The sequence below is a fragment of the Pseudoliparis swirei genome, chromosome 6 (assembly GCF_029220125.1).
Source record: "Pseudoliparis swirei isolate HS2019 ecotype Mariana Trench chromosome 6, NWPU_hadal_v1, whole genome shotgun sequence".
Classification (NCBI taxonomy): Eukaryota; Metazoa; Chordata; class Actinopteri; order Perciformes; family Liparidae; genus Pseudoliparis; species Pseudoliparis swirei.
Genome location: NC_079393.1, coordinates 20465694 through 20490698, shown reverse-complemented (window position 1 = coordinate 20490698; position 25005 = coordinate 20465694). Strand labels below are relative to the sequence as shown.

The following is a 25005-nucleotide window of genomic DNA, read 5'->3' as shown; positions in this document are numbered from 1 at the left end:
GTTTGTTTTGAGAGGGCAGCCTTCGGATGTCTGCCCAGACTTGTTAAAACCCTCTGGAGGTGGCTTTGGTGCACAGTGCAACCCATGACATGTCAAGGGGCACGTACATTTACCGTTTGTAGACTGCAGACTTTCTTTATTTATGTATCCTTGGCTTACCGCCACCTTGTCTCAAATTCTTCTCTTCCTTACACTTTTCTTCAACCTTACATGCTCCTGCTTTGTGCTCCGTTTGCCTCTCAGCTTCTCACTTTTCTCTCTCTCTCTCTTAAATTGCCCCTCTCTTAAATCCTGCGCCGTTGTTGTCTGCATGCACTTCATCCGTCCTCCCACGTTCTCCCGTGTCTGCTGACACAGTGCCGAGCGGATGCCCGACACCTGGGGTTGGCAGCGTCTTCTTTCCTGTCTAGCGAGGCCCGGGGAATGAAAGGCGAGAGGAAAAAGGCGAGGGCGATGGCGAGCCTCGTGGCGAGGACACGTGGGGATTTGTGGAGATCTAAACACCTGCAGGGGGTCTCGAGAGCATTGCCAAGATGTCGACAAACACTCGCAATCATGGTGGGGGCGGCACGCTGGTACCTCTCCGAGTCTGCACATGCCCACACAAACAAATGCACATAAGGATGGCCATGATGGGAAAGCATATCGACGAGGTCTATCTCTCCTGCCTGTCAACACCTGCTGTCGGTGGGGAGATTGTGAAGGTTGTTTATCCCTTTTTCCGGCAATCCGTCTTCCATTGTCAAATGTTTAAAAAAAAGTGGCTCAATAACTCAAACTTAAGGTGTTTATCATATAAATGTAGGTCTCAAAATTGTGTACGCCTATTTTATTACAACCGAATGCACCAAATGTACATCAAAAGACATTTAAAGGGATTTGAACATTTTAGTTTTTCAGCCTGAACATATGCCAATAAACATGAAATATGGAATTAGAATTAGAAGGCCGACTTTGTCCATCTGACAGGGGGGGGGAGGCCAGAGAGCGACCCGAAGGCGAGTTTGCTTAATGTAGTGGGAAGAGTCAAGGGAGCCGGGGTGAGAAAGTCGATCTGCTGAAGCTAACAAAAATCTTTGGAGGGCAAGTTGAAGAGGTGAAATAAGGGAGTGTTTTGGGAAATGGAAACTTGCTAATAGGGTGTAATACTAATTGCAGATGGAGAACGCAAAGAAAGTGATTAATGTGGGAGAAGTCTCAGGAGCCGGGGAGCAGAGGTAATTCCCAGAGTGCCTCTTAGTGTTAATATGAAGGAACTGGAGAACTTGAGCGTGCGGAACAGTTGAGTCGCTGACTTTGTTTCGCAGGGACCGACATCGCAGCTGAAAGGATGCTAATTATTGACAACTGCACCGCACACTTGGTGATGGTTGTGCGCGGATCGAATCAAGAATTTGGCATGTCAGGGTTGATATTACAAATCATTTAAATTCTTCAGTGGACCGCCAGAGGCCTGATTGCAAATAGACAAGATTTCAATCACTTTGCAGGCCAGACATATGCTGTGTATATGAGCGTATTACAGATACCATAAATACTGAAATGTACTGTTCCAATAATCTGTCTGCGTTGAGGAGAAGAGAAGGAGGCTAAGAAGTCTTAAAACAATGAAATGTATGTTCACTGCGAAACCAAAATAAATTACAATTCTATGTGATTTATGCTTATAGTACAAGTGTCTTTAAAAAAAAAATTGAAGCCCTTTACTATGGTTCTGTGATGTTTACACAAGAAGCTATTAAGCACTAACGTATGTGAAATCGGGCGTGAAATGAGCCCACAGCAGCTATCGCGGGGCGGGGCTAAATGACAGCACACCTGAAATGGATGTGGCTCCACCAGGACGTCATCGGCACAATTACAGAACCGCACGGAGGAAAAAAGACCTGTGATCATCGTGACTCGTCTTCTCCAATGAACACGTTGTCGTGATGTCTCGTAGTGCTATTGCATAATTGTGCGAAAGGTCTTTTTATAGCCACCTCGCAAACATGATCCCCCCTCAAAATGTGTAGAGCGATAAAACGAAGAATTGTTGCCACGCTTCATTCAGCAGACTGTGTTTGATGCTCAGTAGTCGGGTTTTGATCTCTTCACTGCAGCCCGGTAGGAGTGCACGACAGCCATTTTTTTGCTAATTGTGTTTTCCAAGCACATATTTCATCTGCTGCTCACTGTTCCCTGTCTGCACTTCATCACACTCCCTTCATCCCCATTCATTTGGGCCCCGCTTTAATTCTCGAAGACTTTGCCACAAGCTTGTCGGTTACCATTTAAAGAACTGGAAGAGAAATGGAATAATAGATGGGTTTATTAGCTATAAATCCAGTATGGCATTACTTAGAGTAGACTGATTTTGGATATTAGCATAAAGAATATGAGCCATAATACCACATCTTGTGTCAGACTGATGTGCTTCCTGTCGTTCATCCAGGATCTGTTCATCTTTTTTTCACTTACTCATTCGCCTCGTCAGTGAAGTCAGCAGGAGAGGAACCAGATGCTTTCTCTTGTCTTTTGGTTTCCAGTTAAAAGAGTTATGCGTTCACAAATCAGAAAGCGAATAGGCTCATTCAAAGTGTGAAATCTCCTATCTGAGGCGAATGAAATCAATCACACCTCAAATATCTCAGATTCCTTCGGAGTCTCGTGCAACGTTTGAAGTCCTGGGCTGAGCGGAGCAGAAGACTGACCTCTGCCAACTGGTGATGATATGCCTTTGTCAGAGATGAGGTGGGATTGGTTAGGTCATGGGTGGTGACAGCTCACCCCAGTAGCATTGAAACACTTCCCAATCCCCTGTGCTCAGTGATCTCCGGTGAATGTGTGTCTTTCCAAAAATGTGTGTGTGTGTGTGTGTGTGTGCGCTTCTCGGCTTGATGGGTGCACAGCTGCAACTCTCCCTGTGTGTCCCAACAGATGCTTGAGTATGTCTGTGTGCGTTTGGGGGGCACAGAGGAATTCTGGCAAAGTGGGCCCTGCAGATGACTCTGACTGCACGCTGGATCAGGAAGGAAATTCCTCTCGGATGAGGACGGAGGACCTGCAGCTCGGCGTGGCTTCCGCGGTGAACACAGAAAAAACGTATCCACGTGGGCAACCTAAGCATGTAGGCAGCCACTCACTCTCGCACACACACACACACACACACACACACACAGCAGGCACATCAGACCTGGATCCAATCCAAACCCCCAGTGACGATTGTACATGATGGCCTCTGTTTATCTTCTAGCTGGGGTGATAATCTGCTCTCATGACTCCCCCGAGACTCTAAACCTTCTCTTGTGAATTTGAGTCACGGTTGGTCAGTGGCGCCACGGGGGATACTGGGGAGGGGATTGTGCAAAGTGGAAAACTGGGAACGAGAGATTACATGTTGAAGCAGGGCCTCGGGGGAAGGTTGAGTACCTTGGGCTACGTTCTGAATTCAGGAGATCTGCAGCCCTCAATCTCTTTATTCAGTTGGGTGTGAGGATCAATGAGACCTGCATTGTGTCTGCTTGGTAAAAGTCTGAGCTGCAGGGGAACATGGAACGCACAAACCAGTGATGAACGCACAAACCACTGATGCAACTGCAGAATGGGACCAGAGGGTAGACGATGGCTCTATCATGCCGTAGCACCGGATGTTCGGTGCTTCGCGATTGGCATTTAATATGTGCAAAGGTACCATTCTGTAGGATAAACGGGCATTTGACATTGAAAACCTGGCAGTGGGGTGGCGGTAAAATCAGTGGAGTTCACATGGCTGAATGGTTACCGTCCCCCGTCCCCAGATAATATATGGCAGTTGGATTCATCCTCTTGTACAGAGGTCAATTAAAGGTCAATTTTGAGAAAACTTCCTCATGCAAAGGTCGGGATCATCCAAATAAAATCTAACTTCCGCTATGATTTAGTCCCACATATGTAGTCAACTACAAAAAAATAAATAGAACGAATAATAATCATGATATCTCAATATGTATTGTCAGTTTGCAAATTGAATGGATGAATTATAAATAATACATATTATTTGAATCCAGACATGTTCTTCTCTCATTCCCTCATTTCATGTACAATAAGGCATGCATTTAAGAATAAATGACATGAAATTCATTTTAGAAATATGTATTGAACTGAATAGCCCTGCAGCTTTTAATTCAGTTAATTCAGGTTTGAAGTGATGTCACCCCCAAGAAAATATTATATTTTTTTCATCTTCTAAGATACATTTGTGTGCAGGGACTTTATCTGTGGTTATTAAAACCACTTGTTTCATCTTGAATCTCCTCTCTGTAAACATCATTGTTGGACAGTGAATTAATGTGTTAAGATTCTGATCATATTGGGCTCTTAGCTTTATTTTCTGTGCCTTTATTTCAGATGTGAGTTGGCACGTTTGCTCAAAAGAGTTGTGAACCCGCTTGAGGCAGGAAGCTTATCGGAATACACGTATTTAATTGGCTGATTAGCATCACGTGATTTACAACGCAACAAAATAATGCATGCAGAATGAGCACATGGCACATGTATCTGCCATGCGCAGCATGGTTACATACAAATGACTCCAGATAATGGGATTTAAATGGATATCATCTCATTGATAATAATAATAATAATAATAATATACGTTGATTAATGTAATGACTTCATTTCCTGCATCTGTCCTCAGTCTATCTTTTTTTCAAACCTAACCGATCACAGTGTTCAGAGTCTACAGCACAAGACTCTGACCCTGAGGAATGTTCAGGGTCAACCTGAAACCCTTAAGGTGGAGACCATAGAAATCGAGCAGGAGAGGTTGAATTGTTTTTCATGGTCATCTGACTAGTAGAAAAGAAAATGGTGATTGTTGTTAGTTGTTATCGTGACAACACGTTCGTTCCTCCGCTACAATGGTAGCAATGGCAACTGTATGAATAGAAATGCCCGCCGCTCTGCCCACGCTGCTACATTTGATTAAATGGGAAGCCCGGCTCCACCCCTGTTCTATTTATATGGGAAAAAACCCACAAACCACTTGATCAACATCGTCTCTGACATCGCCTCGACACAATTATACAACCGTTAGCTTACAAAGGCAGCGTTGTAGAAGGGCAATTTAATTGGATTGCACGCCCTAAGTGTCAAAAAATTGGAGAATAGAAACCATTTAGCGTTAAGCAGCTCGTGCCTCCTTTATGACGGAGCAGAACCTTGCTGCAGGGCGCACAGGCCAGTTGTAATGTTGGTAGATTAGTTTTCCTTTCTTTGCCCAATGAGAGGCTAATTGTCGATAAACACAACAAGCCGGCCTGAGGCCGCATCATACAGTAGCTCCGTCTTCCAACGCCGTTTGTTCCGTGCCACGTGTTTCCCAATGAGATAGCCATCTGTTCAACAGGCACCAGGCATCCGCCCGGAAACCTACACTTGAGGACACTTTTGAAGGGCAAGCTTTCTCTCATAAACTAAAAAGTTACAACTGAAGAAGCTGCTCAAACGTTTTTCAAACAATTTGTCAGACCAGTTAACCATAACAATATCTGTTCAATTAAGATGTATTCCCTATCCTTCTTTGTGTCTTGTGCACTTTTTTTGTGGAAATGTCTCGTTGGATGTGGAGTTTTTAATTGGCTCCTTTCAATCTGGCTCTCGTGGACTCATCCATTTCCAGTTCTTGGCTGCTTGAAGGCACCAACATCAACTCTGCAACGCACACACAGACCTCACGAGCATCAAAAGGCCGACCGTATTAATATTACTCTGACCAACTATATTCTTAAAGTTTGGCGGTGGCCCATACTTGTTGTAAATTCAATTTGTGGCTTATATTACAGTCGTCTCTTCAGCGTGAGTGTTAAAGTAGTGGTGATTTGATGTTTTGCCCACCCGTGGCGTTCTGTGTTCAGCCGTGAGGCTTTCACAGATAAATGATGGTGTGCGAGTTGACAGTCAAGCTGATGAGATGGAGCAGAGCTGTCATAACTCTTCCTCGCCAGCACACCATGGACCTTGGCCCACAGCTGACCCCTGAACCCTTTCTAACAGCAACTGCCTCTATGTGTGCGTGTCTTAATAGTCTATAGCTGAGGAATCGTGACTCAAAGTAAAATAATGAACATTGGAGCTACCTTCATATGTGAGAATTGTGGATGGAAATTTGAATCACAGCCCATTGACAGCCTAAACTCTATTCCCCATCTGTTCTCCTTCTGCATTGATGTGCTCTGTACTGTAGCTATGCTGACAGCTTTTTGTTCACTCTCCATGTAGGAAGTAATTGCATGGTTAAAGCTGTCGATTGAATTGTGCCCCACCTCTTATGATTCAGCTTCTGCAGGAGCCTCCAGGCATGTGTTACAGCAATGTCACACAGATTGGCTCACTGCAAGAGCCTACGATGCCCCCCCCCCCCATAACTCGACTTTAGCCTGCCAAGCCGCCCACTGTCTCGAATTACACAGCAATTCCCTCTGATAAGTACCTGCGTCTTAGTCATGCAGATAGATATTCTGATAGAAGTTGTGGAGTGAAGAAAAGTATAGCCAAAGTTAAGCTGTCGGCCTCAGCCAAAGATCCCACTGCTTTCTGTTTTCCGTTTTCTCACATCCCCGTGGTGCCAGGGGAACAATGTGTGTGAGAGTATGCGTTGCCGATAAGCATCCACGGTGCTTGTAGGCTCCATGGAAGGGGATCCGTTTTGGCTCCTTTACACCATTCCTGGGCAGGGCCGTCATGTCCCTCGCTCCCCGTCCCACTGTGAGCGTTGGCGTGACGATGCGAAACCAGGCGAGACCGAGGCACGACGACCATGCAAAGAGCCGGGGTAGCGAGGGTCCATGATCTTACCAGTGCAGCTGTCGTGGATTTGGAAAGTTAAGTGTTCTCCCCTTTGGCGCTGTGGAGTGGGATTAAGCCCGGATAGCATTTACTGTTGGGAAGTCTTGGCCTAAGAAACCCTGTCACGGGCAAACGAGAGGCAGGGAATGATGGTGGAATGAGATTGATCTGAGCAGACGGACATGTTGGGACAGCTGGCGGGTGCAAACGCTGGAGGAAAAGAGAGGGTGAGAGATGGAAAGAAGTGGAAGGAGGGGTAAAGTATGCAGAGTACATTTTACAGATGATGGTTCTCTGGATTACACTTAAGCAGCATGGCAACTCCACTACATTATAGATGTCTTGCACCACTACCTACTTATGCAGGGCTGTGAAGAAATGGTTAGAACAACACATTCTCATTCCCAACTTCTCAAATAGTGCAGCTTTTCTAGTGGCCACACGTTTCAATCTATGAGGATCTACGTAGCCCTCGAGTATCATTTCGGGTTTCTACTCCTTAGATGCATCATATCTTTTCGAGCTAACGTAGGTTTACTTACGCAACAAAGCTGCTTGGTTCGGCTGAGGAAAAGATTGTGCGTTGTGTAAAAATAAGTATGTTCGTCACGTAATTCACAAATGAGTCAGAGTTGATCACACGGGACACAGAGCGGTCTCCTGGATGATGGTCTGTGTATTTAAAACCCTCCATCCTCTCTTCATGCCCGCCCTGCGAGGACTTCCTCGCTCTCCATGTGACGTCAGTTGCTCTCACCGTGGAAACAATGACGCGGATCGGTTTACATTGGCGAGCGTTCGGTGCGCCTCAAACAGGCAACCTTGGTGCATTGATATCAGACACAGAGGGGCACTGACATCTGTATTCGATTTGAGTGCGACTCGGTTCAACCTAAGGCTCTTCAAGGAGTGGTACCTTTATTTGACATTCCATGTATTGTCATTCCAACAGATTTAGCTTTGCAGTGTCCTAAATGAAGCGTACAGTATGGTCAAGAAAAGCAGTCCGAGCGTAGAATGAATGGCATGTTAGATTAAGAGATATATACTTTATTAATCCCCAAGGGGAAATTAGTTCTCTGCATTTAACCCATCCTTAGTTATTAAGGAGCAGTGGGCTGCAGTGATGCGCCCGGGAAACAACTGGGGGTTCAGTGCCTTGCTCAAGGACACTTCAACTTGCAACAACTAATGGGGAGAGCCGGGATCGAACCGACAACCTTGGGGTTGCAGGACGACCCCCTTACCCCACTGAGCTACAGCCGCCCCCAAAAATGTTGTTCATAAGGGTGGTGCACCTCGGATGGCATGATTCATGGAGGCACTATTCCTAAATAAAAAACAGTCTGCTACATATTTCTTTTAGTAAATGCTCTCCAACTGGACTTCTGGTATCCCTGCCAAAATAATTACTGAAACTTCTCTAACTAGGGGAGTCTACAACGCAGCAGTGCAAGTGTCAGCTCGATGTCCATTTCTGGATAACATCTTTTAAACATTTCAGAGCCATTGATAGGTTTTCCCTCCAGGCGTTTTGTTTCCTCGACACCTGTCTTCCTCGGTGAAGGTAAAGCCAGACGTTCTCAGCTGACTTGCCAATGTGCGCTGGCCTCACTCACAGCTGTGTGTGCTCTGTGTGCGCCACAGCTGCAGGGCTCCGCTCTCTCTCATGAGACAAATGATACCCCATTACCCCACACGGCACAGCAGCGTCAACTCGACGCCTCTCTCCCGCCTCGCTTTCTTATTAAAACAAGGTTGTTTTCGCAAGGGCACATATTGCACATCCATTCTGAAAGAGAAAATGACACGTTGAGAGCTTTAAAGTGTTCCTCGGAGTGTAAAACTCCATTTCTTTAAATTCTTGATTCGTCTCAGCCTCGTGAACAGAGGGCTGTGTGTGTTGGAATGCCAAAGTCATCTTCCTTCTTCATGCCGGATCTTGAGGGATTGTGCATGAATGCCACCACGCAAATGACCACAAAGCTGTGAAAAGATGTTGTGCGTCCAAAGTGTGAGACTGAATGTGTGTGTACGTCTCACAGGATAACTAACGAGCATCATGGCTGCTGCAGGATCTCATGGCGGCACACATACACTCAAATACCCATGCTCCACGTGCTGTATACACACACACACACACACACACACACAGTATAGAGCCACAGATGGTAACTAGAACGGGCACTCGGTAGAGCGCATACCTTCGCATATCACAATATTGGCCATTGAATTATGAACATTTTGGCATTAGTTGCATGCCAATTGGATAAACATTGACCGTGCTATGGTAAAAAGAAGATTTTGACCTTTCCATGACCTTGACCTTTGACCCGATTGATCACAAAATCTAATCAGATGGTCCCCGGATAATAACCAATCATCCCACCAAATTTCATGCGATTCAAGAACATTTTGACCTTTTCATGACCTTTTCATGACCTTTGACCCGATCGATCCCAAAATCTAATCAAATGGTCCCCGGATAATAACCAACCATCCCACCAAATTTCATGCGATTCGAAGATGTTGACCTTTTAAACCTTTTCATGACCTTGACCTTATGAAATCCCCAAATCTAATCAAATGGTCCCTGATACAAATAAATAAATACACGGAGATCAAAACATAACCTTCCGCATTTTCAATGCGAAGGTAAATATAGCTCATAGAGAGAGTGATCACACCCCCAGACAAATTACAGTCTGTTTATATCCATAAGAACGATACTAACTCCGCTGTATGATGCCTGATGACCACAAACCAATATCCGTCTCCGGACCGTGACTTATTGTGGAAATGTTGCTCCAGTCTTGTGCTGAATGAAACCTGACAGCCATCTTGTTTTGTTCCGACATGGCCACTGTTTAGAGTCGGCTGTCCAGCCGGCTGTCCGCTGGCCCCCAGCGAGCAGGAAGGAGGCGAGCTCGTAATGATGAGGAGTAATGACGTAACGTAGTTATATTTGTCTCGTTACACAGTGCGCCAACGGAGCCCAAATTAATTGTGCTCGCTGATGGGAGGAACAAACCGTCTTGACTTGTGCCTGCTGTGTCACTCTTTGGTTGGCGCGTTCTAGCTCTATTGATCACTCTTTTTTTTTCTTCTCTCCCTCTTGTTCTCGCTCCGTTTCCTTATTATCTGTCAATCCTCACCTCCTGTCCCGCTGGCACACAATCAGTACGCTCATTCTCCTTTCACGACTTACTTTTTCTTTTCTTCCTCCTTCCTGTTGTGCGTGCCCACTCAGCCACACGGTGCCTTTCCCTCTCATCCTGACCTCAAGTCTTTTGACATTGTATCATTTGATGAGAACTGAATACCCCGAAGCCAATTTATTCCGCCTTGTCGTCGCCTTTATATAATAAATGGAAAGAAGGTTCTGAAAAAATGTTGGGGTAAGGGGCACAGGACAAGTCATATAGTATGTCAATTTGGACCAGCGCAGTAATATTCACTCATTGCTCCCTAGCAATGGAGCTCAGAATCCTCAGATGTCGTACTTGAATGGACATTGCTTTTGCAATGTCCCTGAAGTCCGAACCTCCTTCCTACGTCTACGTATGAACCTTTCAGCTCCTCACAAATAGATAAACCTTCAATTCTTTGTGCTGGGGAATGAAGAAATATCCTTCTACAGAACATGACATTGCCGTACAGAAAGTAGCCCATTTGGCGCTGGCCATTGTCCTTCGGTGATCTTACGCAACAGCTTCCACAACAGATGGAGGGAAACTTTAGCCACCATCTCTCACAATGAAGTAGAAATGAAAGCGGGCGACTGTGCCCTCGTAAGTCATCCTGTGGTTAGAAAAGTGACCCCCGTAGTATGAGATTGAGGTGCTAAATCAGCCTCGAGACTCCTCCTGGTCCTCCCATCTGAAGGTGCTGCTGGAGAACCATGATTTATGCTGCAGAGCGAGAGCGGCGCTTTGATATTCTGTGTAGCTTCGCTTGGCTCTGCGGCTCGGCGGGCCCCGTGTGTTGTTGTTTGTTGAATGCCCGCCTGCGTTTGATCTTCGTAGTGTGTTTTACAAAGACGGCATTGAAGGAAAAAGAAAGAGAATAGTATATGTGCACTCCTACTTGCCCTTTCTCCTCGAACATGTCCCCTTGTGCTCAGGTCTGCGAGGTCCCCGTCTGGACCAGCTGACCAACCATTATGTAAAACCACATGCACACAACAAGCGAGTGAGTAAGTGAGTGATGGGATTTCTTTCTCCAGGAGTTTATAATTCACTCGGTGTCCTCGGGGTGGGGAAGACCAGCTCGGTCGACAGATTTCATAAACAAAAATGATATTTTAAAACAGAAAGTTTGAGTTGAAATGACTGATTTGTTTTTGCAGACTTTTGACTCCCCCGTCCCCCCGCTTGCGGCGCAGACAGTGTCTCTCCACCACTCCGGAAAAGGTAAGACTTTCTGCTTTCACCTTCCACACCCATCCTCCATATGCTGTGACAATCTGTTAACATCGCAGCAAAATGAAACTGTGAGACTCTAAGCACAGTAGACCCTCATTGACGTGTTGGGTGAAAGTGTCGTGGCAGCCACTCACAGCCTCCCAGGACATCCTGCTGCCTGCTACCTGCTCTTCAAAGAGAAGCTTAAAAGGGGCTCCCTAAAATTAGCCGTGCAAAAGACAACCTGTACCTTGAGATCAAAGCGCCGCTGAACTGCCGGCCTCTTTCCCCGGCGCCTGTGTGGAAGGAGGAATGTAGAGCGAGAGAGCCGCCGAGATGGGCCGAGAGCGAGAGAGGCTGCAATGCTATTCATGCGACGGGATGAGTGGACAAGAGGCCCCCGTGTAAAGGAGATTATCCACAGGGGCTAGGGGGGTTTGGGGTTGGAGGGGGGTCAAGGTTTTCTTGTGCACATCACGCTCTCACACCCACAGTAGATGAAATCTTTGCATCCGTCAAGACCGCGGCGTCCCGGTGCCGCGTCTCCCCCACACCAGTTCCCCTTCAGGAGCACTCGCACAGCTCCACCCGATAAAGTCGAGTGCTCCTTCTCTGACGCCATCTGTTAGTTCCAAATGTGATATGTTGAAGCGATTGTCCACCAGATATCATTTCACACTATAAGGTAGGTCTGTGAAATCGGTGTAGTTTGGGGCGTTGTTATGAGTAACTTTACGAGTGACAGGAGCGAGAAGCTTCAAATATGTATTCTTTACTTTCAGGTTTTGGCCCTTTTGACGTTATTGATCGTACATCTTACAAAGGGCATAATGATAGTACGAAGACTAACTATCGTACATCTGGCCACACTGGTTAGAAGAACCATTAATTGCTTTAAAAAAAATACCACAATATAAAAATACAAGGTAAGAATAACCTGCATATGGATTGTATTGACGTAAAAGTATCCCAAACAGATATTCACACGACAGTACTTTTATAATAGAAAAGTGTTTTTGCGATATTTGAAGTAACTATTAAAAGGCACATACACTGTTTTAAATGTTTACACTTGCATTACCTCTATTCATCCTAAATAGTCAATACATCTTAGTTCCACCAACACTTTAATGGTTTTAAATAGCCTTGATGTCAGTAAATCCTTTATCATAAATGCTGTTATTCGTGCCATCTTGTTATTGATTGCCTGCTTTAATGAAGCATTGGCAGCATATTCGAGACACCCTTTTGGTGCAGTTCAGACATTTTTATCAAATTAGTCCACTTCACCTCTGAAATAAAGGAACGTGATCATGCCAATTCCATATTATTCTGACCTTTAACTAATATGTCTCTTGTTAAAAATGGATGTACAAGTTATTATTTTATGAGCATTTGTATTTAATTGAAGGGGCTCTTCCCGCCTTTATTTGGATATAAAAGATGATAGACAGCCTCAAGTCCTGTGGTTGCAATGCTGCCTGTGGGGGAACTTGTCTGCTGCTGTTTGGCTTTCATGTCTCCAGCGCTGCTGAGGCTTCTTTCACATCTCCATTGGATTGTCAGAGATTTAATCTATATCTACATCTTTGTAAACAGCCCCATCCTGCTGGTCCCTTTTCCCCAATGCGAAGGTTTCAGAGAGCAGAATAATTCTACAGCTAATAGGTTTTAAAACATATCCACCCATATGAGCACGCCTGAACACACATTTCACATGACTGGGCATGCGGGAGGAGACAGCTAGTAGATTGCTTGCTTTGTTGCCAAAAATATATCTACTCTAGTAGTTTTTAATAATAAAATGTCACCCTTGATACTTAAAATCTTCCCATTAAATCTTCCTCTACAAACTCAAACTGAATCTTTTTGGAAAGTTTTAGAATGTATTTTTCAGACTGCTGGTTCTCCCTCTCCCTCACTCACACAACCATCAAATATACTTCAAAATGAAAACTTACAAACTTTACTAAAGTTTACTAGATTATGGGTCAATACATGTGGTCAACACGTCGCTCACTTGTTCCTTCTTGGTTCGGTTGTTTTCTGTTTCCCACTCGGAGCTCTGCCGGTGGCTGAAGTCGCTCTGGAAAGCATTTATGCTTTTGTTCGTTTCCAGTTTCTGGCTGGACTTCACAACAGTTATACACAACAAAATAAGCTGTACTATTTTAGAAATAAATATATTTTTATAAATACATTTTGTGTCCGTTTTCCTCGTCAAAGCCGCAAAACGTGTCCGCTCCGTAGGGCTGACGCCGCCGCTAGACACACCGCCAGCTAATCGCTCCAATAACGGCTGCTTCCTCCGCTTGTCGGCAGGAGCATGACTATAACACGCATAATTTAACTGCACAACAGCTGCAATTATAGACGACAAGGTCAGCAACGCCTGTAGTCAGTCATTCAGGTTGAATTAACTTGGTTGTTGATCGATAATCAATGCAGCTGTTGTGTGGCTTTTCTTTACAGAAAAGGGTTGCGTAATTAGGGAATCAGGGAAGGACACGTCGCGACTACTAAGACCCGAACAAGCAGCCACCACGAGTGTCTAAGGTATCGTTTTCAAACTTATGCAGTGACGTCGTCCCCACTAGGAATTTTAACACCTCTCTGAAGCGGTTTTAGACGTAAGATTTTTCGGTGCTCTCAAACTCCGGCCCATTGCGTCAGCAGAGCCGTTAGAAACGGGACTGTTTAGCGGTGAATATGTTGCTTTACATCTTTACGTATTACATATATGTGTTATATGTGTGTATGCCGTTTTAAATGTTATATTATCGAGTCAGCATTGGGTAACGGCCCCTCTAGTGTCCGTGCTGCGCACTACAGGAAGCTGTTGAGTGTTATTGCGATCCCTCCTGTTGGGCTAGCTGAAAGATACTGATTGATGCTTTTTTCCCACCAGTGAACAATTTACATATTTATTTCCCCGGCCAAACAGCACCACATGCACTGGTGGCCACCGGAGCCCCGATGTGCCTGTCTTTAAATTGGCTATTGATTAACTCGGCTGTGGCAGGCAGAGACAATGAATTACTGCCTGCTTGAAGACAGGGAGGTGGAAGACGAGTAGAGTGCGGGGGGCGTCAGCCTAATCCTGAGGCTCAAATATGTGGTTGTATTATTTATCCATCTCTCATTTATATTTATGTGGTGAAGATCAGTGACGCAACACACAATGCAACAATGGAAATACAGGTTCCCTATTGGACACAGTTCATTTTCATAGGTCAATGCACATCGCTGTGAGATGGTTTCAGCAGAGAGAGACGCCGCATATTTGGAATGGATGAGCAAATCAGTTTAGGTCTGCGAGAAATGACATTTGGCATGAAATTGTTTCCCTCCCAACAGTCTGCATTGTGTAATGAAATGATGTAACATAATGTATATATCAACTGTCTGCATGTGTGATTGTGTACAAGGGTGTCTGCATTGTATGTCTCATAACAATGCAGTGTTATGTTTTGCTCTTCTTAATAAATGGGAATGGAAAAGATGAATATAAGGAACTTCTGCATATTAGATTGCACCTAATATTTCCATGACATTGCAGTTTTCTCATAACTCAGGCGATAATGATGTTTGGGAGGGAGAGAGCCAGCCAGGAGAGTAATTACTCTTGAGAGCTGTAAATAACTAAAAGCTCCTTTTTAACAGTCAATAGTTCACTATTACTTATTAAGCAACATTTCCTGTGTGATTTCAAGATTATTATTAAAGTAAAAGTCAGCTTTATTGTCACTTCTTCCATTTGTGCAAACATACAGAAGATCTGATAGTACGTTTCTCTCTTGGCCAACATAAAGTGTATTGTAGTCATAATAATAATAGTAAGAAAGTAATGAAGTGCAAAACAGCTAACAACAACAAAGAACATTTAGACAACATATAAATTAAGAACTATGAACAACGTTAAGTCTGTATAAAGCAGCAGTCAGACATGGAGTTTTACCAGCATTTCGACATATGAGTCTAAAATATCTTCACTAACACACTTATATTCTGATAATTTGAAATAAATGAGAGTAAGTGTATTATTTAAATGTTGAACATATACTATATTTGAGTTACTGAATCCTCACCTAAACCTTTAACTTGCACTATACATTCTCACCTCATGGAGCCCAAACCACCAAAACCAGTTACCCGAGAGCACAATATGGTGTCACTCTCAAATGACCACACACACCAAGGTTAAACGGCCACACACACACACACACACACACCAGACGCTTCGACCTTTTGATTGTTTCTTCAACCTGTTGCTTTGTTCGCTGCCAGTCAGCCGCTTCTTCCAACCGAACCTCTTAATTTAACCAGCCAGCGCTGCCGGAGGAATGTGTGAGCAGAATTCCTCAGCTCCGTCATCCTCCCCCGAGCCGGGAACTATCCCGGGAATGTCCCCTCCTGCCGTGTTGCACACATCCAGGTCCTGTTCCGGTAAATGCCAGCCGGCTCAATTGGGCTTTGATGTTCGCCTCGCACGTGAATGCGTGGCGTGGTGTGTGCGTGCATCTGCGAGCGAACGTATTTGTGTGAATGCTGACAGCTTAGGTATTGATCTGTAGCCATTCCGACTGGAGCCCAAAGGGCAGGCTGTATCATCTGTCAGTCTACTGAGAAAGGCACTGCAGCCGCACTGATCTTAGATCACAAATCCCACTCAGAGAGGTAGAGGGGGGGGGGGGGGTCACATAGGTGGAAAGCAAGAAAGACGATAAGATCCCGAAAGCCTGACATAAGAGTTTCGAATGACATAGCGTGCGTCTGTGCTCCGCCTCCCGAGCGATAGAGCTGCCCTCCATTCACTCCTCCACAGTCTGTGGTGATTGAGAAAAGCAGACACTCGTTGAGGACCCGCGGGTGAAGACAACACCGCGCTGACCTTTTCACCTCCGTGACCACCCACATGCTTTAACACCTCCCTCCCGCCCCCCATCACTCCTCTCTGGGCCCGTGTCTCTCCCAGCAGCTCTCTCCACACCTCGGCGAGACAATTACATCTCACACAGGACCGCCTCACATCGGCTAAATTACACACACACACACACACACACACACGCTTACGGCCATGTACTATGTACACACGTGCGCAGCAGAGCTCTATAGGGACAAATATTACGTCCTAATCGGCTCTGCTCATAATTTCTGCGAAACGACTTCAAAGGTTACAGCATCTCTTTGCTGAGATAAGGATGAGAAGTGAGACGATTACGATGCCCCCCCCTTCATATGATGTTAAGTCACTGCTATTTGGATCTTCATCCAAATTGTGTGTCTTTTCTCCATGCTCCTCCACTGGCCTCTCTGCCTTTCAGACGACTTAAAATCAAACCCAATCTCGGTTGCGATTACGATGGATAGATTTTAGAGCAGCCAGCCGACGTGTTGTTTTGTAAGAGACGGACACAGCGGCCGATTGTATTGATGGAATCCAAGGTCGCCACAACTAGTCTTGCGTGACTCCGTACCGCAGCGCTCCTTCACAATGATTATCCCATTACCCTAAATCTTCTAAATCTGTTCCCACCACACATTCGGCACGCTGATGGGTCTCTGCGCGGCCTCAGTTCAAATGTTTCGTGACACCGACCTCAGAGTGTGGGAGCCGCTGAGACCGGAGAAGTAAGAGGGCCGGTAATGGATAGACGTTGGACCATTTGTATTTATTTGTCTGTTACCATTTGTCTCCCTCGCTAATGGATGAATGGCCTGTTTCTGCACTTAACTGATTGATTTAAAGTCACATTATTTCATCACAATATGAGTACATTGAAAGACAATAAATAATCATATTGAATGATTGCCCAGCCCTATTCATAAGAATTTAAATCATAAAAATCTGCCGCATTCAGGAATTCTTTCACCTGTTCAAAACGTATTAGCCAAAGTCGTTTTCAACGCCTCTGAATTATTCGGTGCCCAGTCTGTACCACTGTGATCATTTTATCAAACATTGTTCTTGTTGCCTAGCAGCCTGGACCATCGTGAGTTCTTATGTTGTGGAATCAATCATTTGGATGCTGGGACATTTTTAATAATGCACTTTGGATGGAAACTCAATACGGTTCAATTCAGCTTCAGATAGGGTTCGGATAATGAAGGTGTTTCTCATGAGTCATTGTTTTCCATTTCTAATGTACATGATTTATGCAGCGCATCCGTTATAGATTTGTCTCTATACTGTAACTCAATCGAATCCCACTGCACATGCCCCCCCCACCCACCCATACTTCTACTTCACGTGATTAAGACTGTATGCATATTATGCCGCATGCCTACAATGCACACGTAGTTTACATGATTATATTTCAGTAAATAGCTGAATTAAAAAAATAAGGAGTAAGTATCTGTCTGTTGATAACGCGGTGTGTGGACGGTGTGTGGAGGTCACTTCCTCTGAGCTGGACGTCACGTTGTACACGCGGGGTTACCAAATCAAAACCATGTCTTGCAGGGAGGTATCAACCGCAAACAAGACGGAGGGGAGCCGCAGCCTTTATAGTGGGGTCGTATAAGGCTCAGTCATTTCAAATTTGTGTTAAAGTTTGGTTTTCACTTCCAAGTTGAAGTTTATGGTCTACAGAAAAATTTGAGTCCGAGTGTCAAACACACAGATGAAAAATGGCCTCTAGGGGGCGCCACAAAATATGTAAACTGCTACAACTTTTGATTAGATTATCCAATTTTAACATATGAGGTATGTATGGATTCAGAATTAAAAGGAGAAACAGGTATACCAAGCATTTGGTGACCAGATAAAAATAAATACACTTTTAGCCCAAAATATTACATGGACACAAGTGAAATTATGCTTTTTTTGGAGATAAAGTCTGGAAATGTCCTCAAAGTTGCTATGACAAGAGCAGTACAACAACTTCAAAAAGAATGTGCTGGACTCACATGACACACCACTGACAGCTCCGATCAAGCGAAACAACTTGATGTTGTTCCATGAGAAGAAAACACGCAAGAAGACAGCAGCTAAACTGAGGATGCAGCACTTCAAACGTCATGCAGAGCTTTATGGGAAAGCTTTCATTGTGCTGGAAAGCCGGAGTGGGAATTTGGAAGATTTTTTCTGCCACGAGTCTTCGCCATACCCACCTGCATTGTCATGCGAAGGATCCCTCAACTCCTGTACGAAATCAGATTTGTTGTTTTACATCCTGGGGAATCCTAAGAGTGGAGGATTATCTGACAGTGAGGAGATAGTTGCACCAGATCTTTATGATTTCATTGTCATTGATGGTGGAGCACTTATCCATTCACTGCCTGGCACGACTGTCCAAGGGAAGACCTTTGAGTCCTACTTCGACAAGGTGTTCTGCCCAAGAGTTCAACGTGACCTGAAAAGATCAACACGAGTGGACATCGTCTGGGACCAGTATCGTGCTTTGACAATCAAAGGAGGAACAAGAGAAAAGCGAGGCTCAGGCACCCGACAACGCATCTCTGGCACTGCCAAAGTCCCAAGAGATTGGCAGGCATTTCTGGCAAATGAGGATAATAAGACAGAACTGTTTTCATTCCTGTCAACTGCGCTTGTAACAAATGGACAGTTCCCAGATGACAAAGATGTCTACATAACAGCAGATGATTGCGTCCACCATGTTGGAAACAGTCCTCCAATGGATCGCTGCAACCACGAGGAAGCTGACACTCGTGTCCTAGTGCATCTTCTCCATGCCCTCCAAACAGCATCAGCTGGGATGGTCTATACTGGAGACACAGATGTTGTCGTAATCCTGCTGAGTAATTTCCATCATATCAAGGCTTTGAATGCAACTGCAGAAATCTGGATCTGCTTCAAAACTGGAAAGACATCAAGAATGATCTCCCTGAACACTCGCCACAAAACTGGGCACAGAAACATGTAAAGCCATGGCTCTCTTCCACACATTCACGGGATCAGACAGCACATCTTCTTTCAAGTTCAGGGGTAAGCGATCCTGCTGCAAATTGATGCACGAAGTTCCACACTTGACAGAGGAGTTCGCAACCATCATTGAGACTCCATTCCAAACCTCTCCAAGGCTGAAAGAAGTTGCAGTAAACTTTGTCTGTAGGCTGTACTCCAGTGAATCAAATGAGGAAAATGATGTTGATCTTCTTCGAATGAGGCTATTCTCACAGAAGACGAGGGATGTTGAAAGAATCCCCCCAACAATGGATGCTTTGGATCTACATCTCAAAAGGAGTGTCTTCCAAGCAAGCATCTGGACAACAGCCCACATGTAAGTATGCACCTGTATGGATTTGAGTACTATATAATCACAAAAAAACCATGCATTTATGTATTCATTCATTTAGGTCTATAATGCCTGACAACAACCCCACTGACCATGGGTGGAAAGAAGAGGACAGCAAACTTCTTCCCATTTGGACTACGATACCACTTGCCAAAGACGTATTACAACTAGATGTGAAGTGTGGTTGTACAAGTACTTGTACAAGTCGACCTGCCAGTTCTCGGTGCAAGTGCATGAAGGCGAAGTTAAAGTGCACACGTCTGTGCAAGTGCACATGTCAGAACTTCTAAGACTGACATAGAATAAATCAAAGAAGTAAATTATAGTTATCATTGTAGAGTGAAGTTCTCAGAATAAATGTTAGCCCTATGGTCCTCTGTTCATTTTTTGAATGCCAGAAAAACTATTGTTTATCTTCTTATTGTTATTGATTTACTTTCTTCCAGATATAAAGTTATTTTGTGAAAATTTCTTGTGAATAAAATGATGGCTTGTTGGCTTGATTGATTGATTGATTGATTGACTGAAAAAAGTTGAGACACCTGATCCTAAATCAATACATAGAAAGTTCATGGCTGTTACTACATTTTGCGGCGCCTCCTAGGGCATAGAATAGAAGAGTGAGGAGCATTTCAATTTCAGTTTAATCACCACACAGTCTTGACTTGTGAAATAACATTAAAAAGTAAAATTCCTGAGCAACTGTGAGGATATTTTCAGACTATCTTTAAAAAAGCATAATTTCGCTTGTGTCCATGTAATATTTTGGGCTAAAAGTGTATTTATTTTTATCTGGTCACCAAATGCTTAGCATACCAGTTTCTCCTTTTAATTCTGAATCCATACATACCTCATTTGTTAAATTTGGTTAATCTAATCAAAAGTTGTAGCAGTTTACATATTTTGCGGCGCCCCCTAGAGGCCATTTTTTATCTGTGTTTGACACTCGGACTCAAATTTTTCTATAGACCCTAAACTTCAACTTAGAAGTGAAAACCAAACTTTAACACCAATTTGAAATGACTGAGAAAAATTACACATGCATCCGACCCCACTATTAGCGAGAGCTTCGGCAACCGCCGAGGGATCAACCGAGATGACACGGATAATCTTCTTTGTTGTCGTAGAAATGCATCGATATTGATCGAAGAGCTCAATGGAACTTCTAACGCGACTTGTTGACCCTCGCTCGGTGGAAGCCCAGCACAGGCGTCGCTACTGCGCTGCTTTTGTTGTGTGATTATGTGTTTGGTGAAGGTGGAGTGGAGACCGACGTTTCAAATGCAGCTTCATTCTTTGAGTGATGTCTCGAGGGACACCGCGTCAGGATGTCATAGCCAGAGAAAGAGAGAGAGGACCCAAATTACATCAACTCTTCCACAGAAAGATTTAATCCTTTACTCAAGACAGGCCACACACACAAACTAAACAGTAGGACAAACACAAACTAAACGGTAGGAACCCACACTGGGGAACGAGACAACCAGGGAAGGTGCAGGTGATTGGACGCTGGGGAACGAGACACAGTTGGAAACAATAAGGGCGGGGCTAGCAATCACACAGGAGGAAACAATCAGGGACAGGGCAGACAATCACAGGGACAGGAAGTGAACGTAAACAGAGGACATGAGAGACAGGGACTTCAAAATAAGACACAAAACAAGACACAAAAACTCTGGATCGTGACACACCGTCCCATTAGTATTGAGAACACGACGGTATGAAAAGTACTCGCTGAAAGAAGGTACAAGTTGATTTGATTTGCCAGTGGGGTTTGGGCTGGGAGTGTTTGCTCGCCCATATGGCGTCTCTCTCCTCCCGGTGAAGATCGTGTCCAAACGTTTTCAAACTGCAACGGTGAAGTAATTGATGATGGAACAAAGCGCAGCGCAGTCGTTAAGCCCAGCATGTGGTCTGTTTGTGTATGTGTTTGAGTGGAAGTGGAGTTGTGTGTGTGTGTGTGTGTAGGGTTGTGATGCCGCATGGTGTCTAAATAATCTGTGTGTCGCCATGGTGAGGTGACAGGGCGGCCGCCATGGAGTCGCCGGGTGCCTCTGTGAGCGTGTGTGCAGCAGAGTGGCGTTTAATGTGCAGGGCTGGAAGGGTGAGTCAGGATTAATGTGAGGTTTCCATGGTATTGTTTTCTGTGGAGGTTCCCTCTGTCAAAGCCCAATGGCGCGTGTGTGTGTGTGTCTGACTCATGTTTACTGTAAGTTGCCTGCGTCAAAAGCTTCACTCCATGTCGCTTCTACCGTCACTGTGATTGTCGCCCACCTCCACGTTAATATATATTCATATTTTATGAAATCTTATTGCTGCCTCAAGCTTACCTGTATCAACGTTGTGTATCTAAATGTAATATTCTGTGTTGAATAACAGACGTCATCTTTTTTTAAATTATTCTTTTCTTGAAATAGTCGTCATGGAGAGGACGTTGGGAATTCAAACAAATAATTTCAGACAAAGGATACTGCAGTGATCTAGGTCTGTGGCAGCTTTAATCTGTCCTCGGGTTAGAATTGAGTACATGTGCGTTTGTGGTTAAAGTGTGTGTGTGTGTGTGGGGGGGGGGGGATATTTGAAGCAATGATGCTCTGAATCCCAGAGGAACATGTAGACCAGGCCTATTCAACTAGCGGCCCGCGGGCCGGATGCGGCCCGTTTGAGTTTAACTACGGCCCGCAAGACTGCCTGCAAATCAGTATAGCTTGGTAAGAAAAAATAAAACTGACGGACACGCCTCTTTTATACATTGAGACATCTAACCCAGAGCCATTGAGTTTCAGTGTTGCCTCAACCAAACCTGTATGGTTACATCTTTATGTTACGCACCCGTGTTGGTTGCCGGTGTTACACCCCTACTGGTTTTCAGACCTACTGGTTTCCCTGCGTGCGTTGTGTTCTCTTCACATCTGCAGCGGGGCTCTGTCTCGCTCACCAGATTCGTCACACATTCACAAACATATTGCTGGAGATCTTTAAGCCACCGTTCATATCCATTTCGGCGATTACGATTGTATAAGCGAGCAGCGCATCACAGCCACGGATGAAGAAATACATTTTCGAAAAAATAAAAATAAAAAGATCGCCTGACCTGGTTTCGATCCCTTTCACGCAAAAGGAGACTGGACTCAAAGACATGCAGTCTGTGCGCTGCGCCACCAGATATTAGTTTCAGCTCAAATAATTTATATATTGATGCATTAAGTCACATTTATTATGTTTTCATGGGAACAGTTTGGTTGAAGGGATCTGAAACAACTGGTTACCTTGAGCGGATATTTACACTTTGAAACATGTTTATAGTGATGCTTGTTCGCAACACTTTTGCCACACAATACTGACGCATTTTCGTGTGTGACTGTTTACCTGTGGAAATATACATGACTGTTTTTCATTTTTAGCCATTATTTTATCAATATTCTGTGCGGCCCTCACACCCCCCGTGATTTTCTTATTCGGCCCACTTGCTACTGAAGTTGAATAGCCCTGATGTAGACAGACAGATGGGTTGTTTTTAGTGATGCCGCTGAATATTGCCACTCATGCTGAGGATCAAAGGAGATCAGTGGCAACCTTTCACCTCAAAGACTCTGACAAAAGGAGGCTGACCTTATTTGCTATATTTGTTAAATCACTATGCATTGGTTTTATTTACATTACAACATGGTAACTCTGCGTACCCTGACTGACGTTTTGGGCTGCGGGGGCAGAGCGGTAGAGGGACTCGGCCCGCCAGCTCCAGTATTTAAAGCTCCAGCACCGCACAGGAATGTCGATATCGGATGATTCTGCAAAACCCCAGATTACGTTCAATCAAAGGGATTTATTACATTCACTGTCAGAATTGTGTTTAGATTCTTGCTTTCTATATTATTTGTGCATAGTAACACCAGTATGGTTTAAGTTCGGGAAATATTTTGGCAAAAAAACATGCTATATGTTGCACACTGCAAGGGTTAACAGAGCACTTACGGTACAAAGGCACAGTGCTTCGTGCATTGGCGCAGACATTTATATTTAGCTATCATTAGCTGCTCAACATTTGAGAAGAGGGCAGTCATGTGACACGGTTGCGTACGAGAACTGGGAGCTCACTGAATGTATCCATCTGAGGCCAGATGTAGGCCTAACTTTGCCCCAAGCCCCACCCGTAGGTGGCCCTTTCAGCACCCCAAGGGATTTACACAGTCTGTCTATGAATAGGAGATCATGGGATGGGGGGGGGGGGGGGGGTTCTGCTGGTGTCTCCAATTGCTGCACTCATTACCTGCTAGAGTATGTGCACATGCTTACAGCACATGTTGGATGTTGTCATTTCTGTGTGGGGACAGGGGGGGGCTTTAACATGATGGGGACAGGGGACGACGGCTTTGCTTGTCCCTTGCAAGTCCCCCTCTGTCTGCAGATCATCTGGCCTTAAGAGGATTACCACATGTTATGAAGTTAAACGTGAAGCCCAGCCATCGTCTTCGAGCCTCTCGCCGCACAAGCAGCTGTGCATTACCCAGCATGCATCAGAAGGGGGCGGCTGTAGCTCAGTGGGGTAAGGGGGTCGTCCTGCAACCCCAAGGTTGTGGGTTCGATCCCGGCTCTCCCCATTAGTTGCAAGTCGAAGTGTCCTTGAGCAAGGCACTGAACCCCCAGTTGCTCCCCGGGCGCATCACTGCAGCCCACTGCTCCTTAATAATTAAGGATGGGTTTAATGCAGAGAATACATTTCATTGCATGTGTATCTGTACTCTGTGCAATGACAATAGATTGAATCCAATCCAATCCAGAAGACGCCCGCTGCAGCCTCACTTTACCTGTGGGGTTTGATTCATGACATTGTGTAAACATGATCCTGTGCTGCTCAGTCGCTGTCGGTCAAGTGGCTTAGCATTCCGTGTGCACGCTTCTTAAAAAAGGCTAATTAGTTATTTTCTGATTTTCTGATTTACGATGTGCATCCAGTGCTCCTGTCTCAGAGCGGCACACACTTGCCCGCTCAGGGCATCATGCGTACTACAAACACAAACAGCAGATAGAGAAAGAGGAGAGTCGAAAAGGGGAGAGAGCGGGAATAAAAGTGGGATATGATGTGAAAGGGATGCGTAATAGGAGCAACCAATTGGCAAGCCTTCTTTGTGCTGTTGTTTGGTGTGTGCTCCATATTGCGTTGAGCTGCCACCTGCATTGGAATTGAAACTCCAGCTGTCCTTGAGAAATCCATTGCTTTTTTGTGTTTCTTTTTGTTCGTCTCCAACCTTTTTCAAATCATGTATTTCTGTCTTCCAGGTGGACTTATTATTTTGTTCCATGACATTACACCTCAATAAAAAAAAGTCCTCCTCCCGACTCGCCCTTTTCTAACAGACGTGGGACTGTTTGGCTTGTGGCTCGCTGCATTTCTATAAATAATGGTTTGGTTTCTCCTCGGCAACCTTTGCGGCTGAACGCCCGGCATACGGCACCCCCCGAAAAAGTGTCTGCAGAATTTATCTGGTCCCACACCCGACAGTATTCATTGCAATGTGAAATGCCTCGCCTCGATA

At 44.8% G+C, this 25005-nt stretch overlaps 1 protein-coding gene across 2 annotated transcripts in view; it reads left to right on the top strand.

Moving 5' to 3' along the window:
* The window catches only part of tspan9a (tetraspanin 9a), a 162451-nt gene that overhangs the window by 31960 nt on the left and 105486 nt on the right, over positions 1-25005 (top strand). For both annotated transcript variants that reach the window (XM_056416996.1, XM_056416995.1), the window contains one exon: positions 11156-11219. The gene's annotated coding sequence lies outside the window, so the exon portion shown is untranslated. The remainder of the gene's footprint in view (positions 1-11155; positions 11220-25005) is intronic.